This window comes from Palaemon carinicauda, chromosome 39 (genome assembly GCF_036898095.1).
Source record: "Palaemon carinicauda isolate YSFRI2023 chromosome 39, ASM3689809v2, whole genome shotgun sequence".
Lineage (NCBI taxonomy): Eukaryota > Metazoa > Arthropoda > Malacostraca > Decapoda > Palaemonidae > Palaemon > Palaemon carinicauda.
Window position 1 is genome coordinate 14,652,965 of NC_090763.1, and position 9,229 is coordinate 14,662,193.

At 41.9% G+C, this 9,229-nt stretch overlaps 2 protein-coding genes across 3 annotated transcripts in view; both read left to right on the forward strand.

Moving 5' to 3' along the window:
- The window catches only part of LOC137631020 (uncharacterized), a 326,574-nt gene that overhangs the window by 213,137 nt on the left and 104,208 nt on the right, over window positions 1-9,229 (forward strand). The gene's annotated exons all lie outside the window — the stretch shown is intronic.
- LOC137631019 (testis-expressed protein 9-like) overlaps window positions 1-9,229 on the forward strand; it is a 93,346-nt gene that overhangs the window by 78,823 nt on the left and 5,294 nt on the right. The window lies entirely within an intron of this gene.

Genomic DNA, 9,229 nt, shown 5'->3' on the forward strand with positions numbered 1-9,229 from the left:
TAGTGCTCTCTCGCTCTCCTAGAGAGCTTTACGTTGGCTAGGCGACTGGTTTTTCACCAGGAGGAGTTTGGGGGATACAGCCTTTGCTTTCCCTTCTTTTAAACTGGTTTATAGAGCGAGAGTCTGATATGACACGAGAGAAGTTCTCAGCTTGGGAGTTCATGCCTCTGCCCAGATAGACTTCTCAATTCTCGTAGACTCTCCCTGGCGCCTGGCCAGGAGACGCTCCAAGTTTTTTACAGGTCAACTTCACAGCTGTTTTCGAGCCTTTGAAGTTTTGCTGTACAATTATGTCATGCATAACAAGGCTTTCAGGGATGGTAAGCGGTACCGCCTCAGTCGCTAACCCCGTCTGTTGCCACACCTGCTCCCGTAGACCCTAAATGGGCTTTGCTGCAAGACATGCAGTCCAAGCTTGCGTCCTTGATAGAGGACTTTAATACGGAGAAGGTTGCTACCGAACCTTCTGGCCAACAACCTTCCAACCGGTCGGTTGTGCGCCCTGTTGACGCTGAGGTAACCTACTCGCGTCTGCCAGTTGAGGTGGTTCCTCCACCGATGCGACCCAGTGTGGGTTGCCAGCCGCACGTTGACGTTAAGCGACGCTCGGAGGTGGTTGTTGACGTTCAGGACGTTCAACAACCAGCAGAGGTGACTTGTTTTGACGCAGTGCGTCACCCGGTAGGGTGTTGACTGCACAACCCAGACGGTCTAGACAGTCTCGGGTTGACGCTGTGCTTCCTCGCGCACCCATGGTTGTTGACAGTTCACAGACTGTGCAGCAGTTCCATGATGTTGCGTCCGGCTCCGTCACGCATGCACCAGTGCGACCGGACTCAGCGAGCCAGACGTTGCCCACTCCGTTGCCGTTTCCTCATCAGTTTTCGGATGAGGAACCCTCTGATGAGGACGTTGCTGAACAACAAGACGATCAGCCCCCAGAATAGATCAAGCCCTGCTATCCATCCAGAAGATGCTGAAGAAGGAACGCTGCTCAGTCAGGCTGTGGATGAGTCTGGTAGGGACGCTGTCATCCGTGGAACAATTTGTGTCACTAGGAAGACTACACCTCCGTCCTCTTCAATACCATCTAGCTTTTCACTGGAAAAAGGACAAGACGCTAGAAGCGGTCTCGATCCCGGTTTCCGAAAAGATAAAGTCTTGTTTGACTTGGTGGAAGGACAATATCAACCTAAGAGAGGGTCTTCCCCTGGCTGTTCAGACTCCCAACCACGTTCTCTTCTCGGACGCATCGGACGTGGGCTGGGGCGCGACACTAGACGGTCGGGAATGCTCAGGACTGTGGAACTCGAGTCAGAGGAGCATGCATATCAACTGCAAGGAGCTGTTGGCAGTACATCTGGCCTTGAAAAGCTTCAAGTCTCTCCTTCAAGGCAAAGTGGTGGAAGTTAACTCGGACATCACCACGGCCTTGGCGTACATCTCCAAACAAGGAGGTACCCACACACTGACGTTGTACGAGATCGCAAGGGACCTGCTCATCTGGTCAAAAGGTCAAGACATCTCCCTAGTAACGAGGTTCATCCAAGGCGACTTGAACGTCATAGCAGATTGTCTCAGTCGGAAAGGGCAAGTAATTCCAACCGAATGGACCCTCCACAAGGATGTGTGCAAGAGACTTTGGGCCACTTGGGGTAAAACCATCCATAGATCTCTTTGCAACCTCGCTGACCAAGAGGCTTCCAATCTATTGCTCTCCAGTCCCGGACCCAGCAGCAATACATATAGATGCTTTCCTCCTAGATTGGTCACATCTGGATCTCTACGCATTCCCACCGTTCAAGATTGTCAACAAGGTACTGCAGAAGTTCGCCTCTCACGAAGGGACAAGGTTGACTTTAGTTGCTTCCCTCTGGCCCGCGAGAGAATGGTTCACCGAGATACTTCGATGGTTAGTAGACGTTCCCAGTAGTCTTCCTCTAAGGGTAGACCTTCTACGTCAGCCACACGTAAAGAAGGTACTCCAAAGCCTCCACGCTCTTCGTCTGACTGCCTTCAGACTATCGAAAGACTCTCGAGAGCTAGAGGCTTTTCGAAGGAAGCAGCCAGTGCGATTGCTAGAGCAAGGAGAGCGTCTTCCATTAGAGTCTACCAATCGAAGTGGGAAGTCTTCCGAGACTGGTGCAAGTCAGTTTCTGTATCCTCGACCAGTACCTGTGTAGCTCAAATAGCTGTTTTTCTCTTATACCTGAGAAAAGGACGATCCCTTTCAGCTCCCACTATCAAGGGCTACAGAAGCATGTTGGCATCGGTCTTCCGGCATAGAGGCTTAGATCTTTCCAAACATAAAGATCTGCAAGACCTCCGTAAGTCTTTTGAGACCACCAAGGAGCGTCGTTTGGCTACCCCTGGATGGAATTTAGACGTGGTACTAAGATTCTTCATGTCAGACAGGTTGGAGCCGTTACAATCAGCCTCCCTGAAAGATCTCACTCTTAAGACTCTTTTCCTGGTATGCTTAGCCTCGGCTAAAAGAGTCAGTGAGATTCATGCCTTCAGCAAGAACATCGGATTTTCGTCAGAAAAAGCCACTTGTTCGCTACAACTTGGTTTTCTAGCCAAAAATGAGCTGCCTTCTCGGCCTTGGCCTAAATCTTTCGATATCCCCAGCTTATCGGAGATCGTAGGCAATGAACTAGAAAGAGTCTTATGCCCTGTTAGAGCTCTTAAGTTCTATTTAAAGCGTACTAAACCTTTACAAGGCCAATCTGAAGCTTTATGGTGTTCAGTTAAGAAACCATCCTTGCCTATGTCAAAGAATGCTTGGTCAGACTTTATCAGATTGTTAATACGAGAAGCTCATTCACATCTGAGTGAGGAAGACCGAACTTTGCTTAAGGTGAAGACGCACGAAGTTAGAGCTGTAACAACTTCCGTGGCCTTTAAGCAAAATATATCTCTGCAAAGTATAATGGACGCAACCTATTGGAGAAGCAAGTCAGTGTACGCGTCATTTTACTTGAAAGATGTCCAGTCTCTTTACAAGAACTGCTACACACTGGGACCATTCGTAGCAGCGAGTGCAGTAGTGGGTGAGGGCTCAACCACTACAATTCCCTAATTCCTTATCCTTTTAATCTGTCTTTTGAAATGTTGTTTTTTTATGGGTTGTCCGGAAGGCTAAGAAGCCTTTCGCATCCTGGTTGATTTGGCGGGTGGTCAAAGTCATTTCTTGAGAGCGCCTAGATTAGGGGTTTGATGAGGTCCTGTTGTATGGGTTGCAACCCTTGATACTTCAGATCCTAGGGGTCGATCAGCATCCTAAGAGGATCGCGAGGCTCCGTAAGGAAGACGTACTTAAAAGGCAGAGTAATTGTTCAAGTCGACTTCCTTACCAGGTACCTATTTATTTTATTTTTGTTATTTTGATAACTTCTAAAATGAAATAAAAAACTCTTAGCTCATAAAAGTGTAAACATATATTACTGGTCTCTACCCACCATCCTGGGTGTGAATCAGCTATATAATCACCGGCTAAGTTAATTATAAATTAAATGACCCTCCCTTCCTCCCCAATAGAGACGCAGTGGGACGAGGAGAAAATTGAGTCTTTGTTTACATTGAGAGCTGGGTATCTGGTCGACAGATGGCGCTGTTGGGCACACCCGCAACCTGTGTAGCGATCGCTGGCGAGTTTTTCCGTAGAGTTGTCTGTCGAGCAACAGAGTTGCAGCTATATAATCACCGGGTAAGTATATTCAAAAATTTATTTTATAATCAAAATAACATATTTTATACAATTAGTAACATTCAGATTATTTTATCCATTATAAACCTATCACAGATGCATCAATCTTTTGCTTTGTGAACGAAAGAAAAGCAGTACTCAGTGGTAGGTAGCTGAGTAAATGCACATTGAGACTGAGAGTAGCCTTATCAGATTAATTTAGTAAACTCACTTTTCTTGTGTCTGCCAAGCTACTTAAAGCTCATAAGAAGATTGCCTTCAGTTGATAATTTAATCCTAAGTTATTTTTTTTTTACAATTCATCTGTTATATTGTAGCACCATTCACAATCTTGAATGTCCCTAAACACGTGCTATCTTTGGTCTTTTATGCGAGCATGAGTGATTGTTCTTGATTGCACCATTTGGACTTACCTGTAGGTTTAAAATATCCTCTCCATAGTTCATGTGTCTGTAGTACTGCTAAAACCATCTTGGCAATAATCTCATTACCTTTTCACTTTGGAATCTTCAATATTTAATCATCTCCGTTTTAAAACTTTGTTCTTACACAAAATACAAACCTTATATTCCTTACCTAGAAGAAATCAGCGCAAGTTGGCATACTGCTATAAAAACTTTTAACGAAGTGTCAAGAACATTTCTGGTTGTTACTAATGGTAGCCGGGAGAAGCACCAGCTCCGGCTGGCTATTACCTTCTTCAATTTTATCTCAGCCTTGATTGAAGACAGATATCTCCTTCCACGTTCCTAACTGCCTTTGGCAAAATGAAACTTTTACTTTTGGTTTTATTCTGGTTATGACACATTAGCATCTCAGGGGTATTGTCCTTGAGTTAGAAACTTCATTAATATCATGACTCCATTGACTCTTTACTTCCTTGGAGTTAGACTTGCCTGATGTCTGAAGATCAGATTACCTCTATGCCGAGCCATCAAATGCACTCGAGTAACATGCGTCCAGGCGTGTTCTATTGATTCACCATTTTCAGCTTTGCTTAATGGAAGTAGTTACTTCGCAGGATGTTCGCTTAACAAGCTACCTCTCGAAGCCTTCAAGTTTCTTATGTTTCAGACTCGGGAGCACTTTAGCCTTTGGGAGCTCCTAGGAGATATTGGAAGCTGTATTAGTGGCTGATGGTGCTGAAGGTTAAAGCTAGCCTTTCACTTTACAGTTTTTCTTGAAGCAAGCGATCTCTCAATGCCTTGCGAGCCAGGTTCACAATGTGACTCTAGCTTATGGCGTTGTATGCTCGATATAATTGTTTTCTCCCTAGATTTGATGCAGATCAATGGTCTCAGCTAGGATCCAACACCAAATCTATAGGCCAGGTGAAGGTGTGCGATTATCGCACACCTTCCCTGTTTCTGCTGTGAGTCTCCATACCTTTAAAGAGCAACTCTCCTGTGTCAGGAGGGAGTTAAGGAGCTCAATTGTTAACTGATTCCTTTGGAGACCATAAAGCAGAATGTGAGCTCAGTGCGACAGCCTATCACTGTGGCATCAGTTGTAGGAGAGCGACCTCATACGCATCAATCAGCAGCACCATAGGCCAGGTAAAGGTAAAGTATATGCCTCTCTTAAATCCAACCACCTCCTCTGTGAGGGAGTAACTGAGCTCATTCTGCAGCCATTTCCACAAGACTTGTTCAGTCGGTCTGTGAGCCCAGTATAGCAGATACTTTTGGAATATAGACAGCAAGTTATTGTTCCCCCAGGTATCGAGTACCTGTACTATCCAGGTACTGTATAATGATTTTACCTCCCTGGTTCCATCTGTGGGGCACTATGGGGTGGCCCCTAGTTGAGTGGTATCCCGTTCTGCTTGCTCATAGGTAGGTTCTGAGAGACTTTATGATGGAGGTTGTATAGAATGTCTTTCTTGCCAGAACATTTTTCAGCAGATCATGGATTTCATCACCTGTGTCTTATGAAAAGCTACTCGGTAGTTTGGATCCCTCCTCTTTGTGGTAATGCTCCATGTTTTAAGGGAACATAGACCTTGGCTGGGTTGGTCCTTATCCTAAGGGCACAAGCATTAAGGGGAGCACCCACAATGGGTATGGAGATATTACTTTTATCTATGGCTAAACATGTCGCATGTGCCCCCAAGAAGTTTCTGGCGATAATTCTTATATATAAAGAAGCCATAGTGGTTTATCGATGATTACGTCATCCTAACTGCGTCGTCTTCTAAAGCAGACTATGTATGATTTTCTTGCGCATTGATTTTGCATAAATACAGAAATTTTTTTGTCATCTTCATACGTCTGGCAAACATACAGTATATCTTCAAGTCACCCACGTGGTAATAGAACACTGAAGTGTGTATAAGTGCCAGTTTTACGTTGTTTACACTATGAGTGGTTTTGTTTATTTTCCAAATATCGGGTACTTGATTAACTTTCCATAATGGCCAAACACAAAATAAGGTCTTTAGCTGCCAGAAGGAGAAATGTGATGGTGGCATCTCAATTTAGATGGGCTAAAAAGCGTCAAGTAGACGAGAGTGATGGTAAGTCTGGCAGCAGTGAAGTGATGATGGTGACGAGTGATCAGTACCCTTAATAGGGGGATGGGGGACTTTGATCAGTACCCTTAATAGGGGACATGCTTACAGTAATGAGTAGAAATTGTATCAAGTAAGAAAGCTAGTTGTTCTTCAAGTAATTTAGACTAGTTCTAAATAAGTATCAATAACATTTGCTAACGAAAGCTAATAATGCTTTACTTTCCTTCATACTCATAGAATCTCATAGAAAAACTTTGACTGTCGACATCTCAAGACTATACTTATTGACCTTCAAACCTATTTTTTTCCGCTATTTATCAACCAATTTTAAATCCAAATACATAGTTGTAAAGAGGAATGAATTTACAATATTTTTTTATGGAGGAATTTTTTCTAAAGTATATTTTCCATTTTTAATATTTTCAAACGTAAAATATGTAAATATATAAATATTTATATAAAAACATACCGAAAATATGGAAAATTCCTACTGGCATTTTGTTTATATTGTAATAGACAAAATTCGTGGAAATTTTTGTTAATTCTATTCAATACTTTTTGATAAATATTGAATTTAATTTTTTTTTTGTTTTAATAGATTTTTTATTCATTAAAAAATAAAATTTTGAATTCAATGAATCTTGCACAGATTTATCTTTGCACTAGGAGGTATAACATATAGAAAAATTAGATTCACCCAGTGATAAATAACGGTTTTGGGTTCAATGGCAGATGCTCTCCTTAACTTGAAAGAGGACATTGCAGGGTCTTTCCCTCAATACTTTCTTGTCCCCTGGAAGCATTAGCTCTAAATATTAGAGTTAGCATATCTTTTGCTGCTTTAAAGTTGGGCATTGAATTTCTTTCCCTTGAATTCTTCTAAGCCTGCCAGGGAAGTTCATTTGCAATCGCTGTCTTACCAGTTGTTTTCATGTTATGGAGATTGGCTCTAAAATTAAAGATTAATCCAACCATGGTTGGTACCAAAGGATGTGGTTGATATTTGGCTATGTTTGGCTCTTGAGTTTTTGTAATAGATTTTTGCATTTTCTTGGATAGACTAGGGATCAAGCTTAGAGGTACTATACATTAATGCTGATCATGGATTCAAATGTTAAGAAGTTTTTCCATCTCAGTAACTTTGCTTCTGTTCTTAGAAATAATGATTACTGTATCAGCAGAAAACTCTTTACATGTTTCTCTATTTTGTCTGTGTTCTTGACTCTATATTCTATTGATGATGGACTTACTGTGGTTTCTCAAAATTTCTATAATCTTGGAAGTCAAGTTCTTCCAATTCAGTATCCAGGCTATCCACTTCCTTTTAGGTTTTCACTTGGATGCTTGCGCTGGTAACAGAATAGTCACACAGGAATAAAATACTGTAAGGTTACAGAGATACCTGGCCAAATGCTTGTGATGTCATCATGACCAGTACAAATTCAACACCTTTAGTGACTGTTCATTTATACCAGCACTTGGGTTGTCGGGTCAACTAAAATTCAGATTGAAACCAATTACTTGGGCAACACATTTAAGGATGGAAAAGGTATTTACTTTGGTTTGCTTGACAGAGGACAGTAACCAAAGGTTAGTCTCATTGGTGCAGGAGTTTCTACAAAGGCTCAATCTCTCTGACAATATATGGTATGCCTTGACCAATCATTTCATCTACCATGAAAAGGTAGTTATATGCAGTCAGTTCTGGACTAAGCTGATCCTTGGACCCCAACTAGACAGCCAACCACTCAATTTGGACAGCCCACAAAGAATTCTTCTTTGGTTGAAGACTCAAAATCTCAAGATAGGGTTTTCTTTTCTGTCTTTCTTATGAAGTCCATTTTACATATGCCTCAGATCCTGGTGGTTTCACCTTTTTGATTTGAAAACATTATAGGCTACACTTAGCCTCCACAAACCAAGGCTTATCTCATCAACTATTGAGAGTTATATCTTCCTAGGTCTAAGCCTTTGCTCTTCATGTGAGAAGCAATACAGTAAGAGGAAGAGAAATAAGATAAAATAGTGTGCCCGAGTGTACCCTCAAGCATGAGAACTCTAACCCAAGACAGTGGAAGGCCATGGTACAGAAGCTATGGCACTACCCAAGACTAGAGAACAATGGTTTGATTTTGGAGTGTCCTTCTGGAAGAGCTCCTTACCATAGCTAAAGAGTCTCTTTTACCCTTACCAAGAGGAGAGTGGGCCACTGAATAATGAGTACAATAACCTCTTGGGGGAAGAAGAATTGTTTGTTAATCTTAGTGTTGTCAGGTGTATGAGGACAGAGGAGAATATGTAAAGAATAGGCAAAGGGAAAATGAACTGTAACAAGTAAGGGGGATCAGGTCTTCCTCTCAGAATGGTCTTATACACATGCTAAGTTGAATGATAACTGTTGGGGACTTCCCATGTTGGATCTATTTGAAAGTAGCCTCAACGTTAAAACCCAGCAGGGCCATGTGGCATATTGCATGCTGTTGAGATAATTTTGAAAGCTAAGAAATGCAACGATATTCATAACTGATTATAAATATGTGTATTAATAATTGATATTGTAGATTCATTTAGCTTCTGAGCCATGAAAATTTGGTTACAAGGTCTAGTTAAAGGACAAAATAAGGTTACCATATATTAAAGCTACTCATACAACCAAGGTCACTCTTGGTCAAGTTATATAGTCTTTAAGCCTCTCTTGCTAGGGTGCAACTGCTTTGCCTTCGGAAGACAATTAAGTAATAAATGTACAGTTGCAGTGACATCAGATGGCAGAAGAGAATTTTAAATCTACAAAATGAAGACTGGATAGCTGTTGACAATCCTAATCTTCCAAAAGTTTGATTATTAAAGGTTGAGACGATATAGCCAATTTAATTTCATGGAGGGAACCAAGTATAATACGTAACAAATGATGATATGTCGTCAGTTAGAAGATAAATTCATCATTCAAGGTTCTGTGACAAGTTCAACAGAGCCTGAACCCGTGGTTCTCCCTTATGTACGTTGGT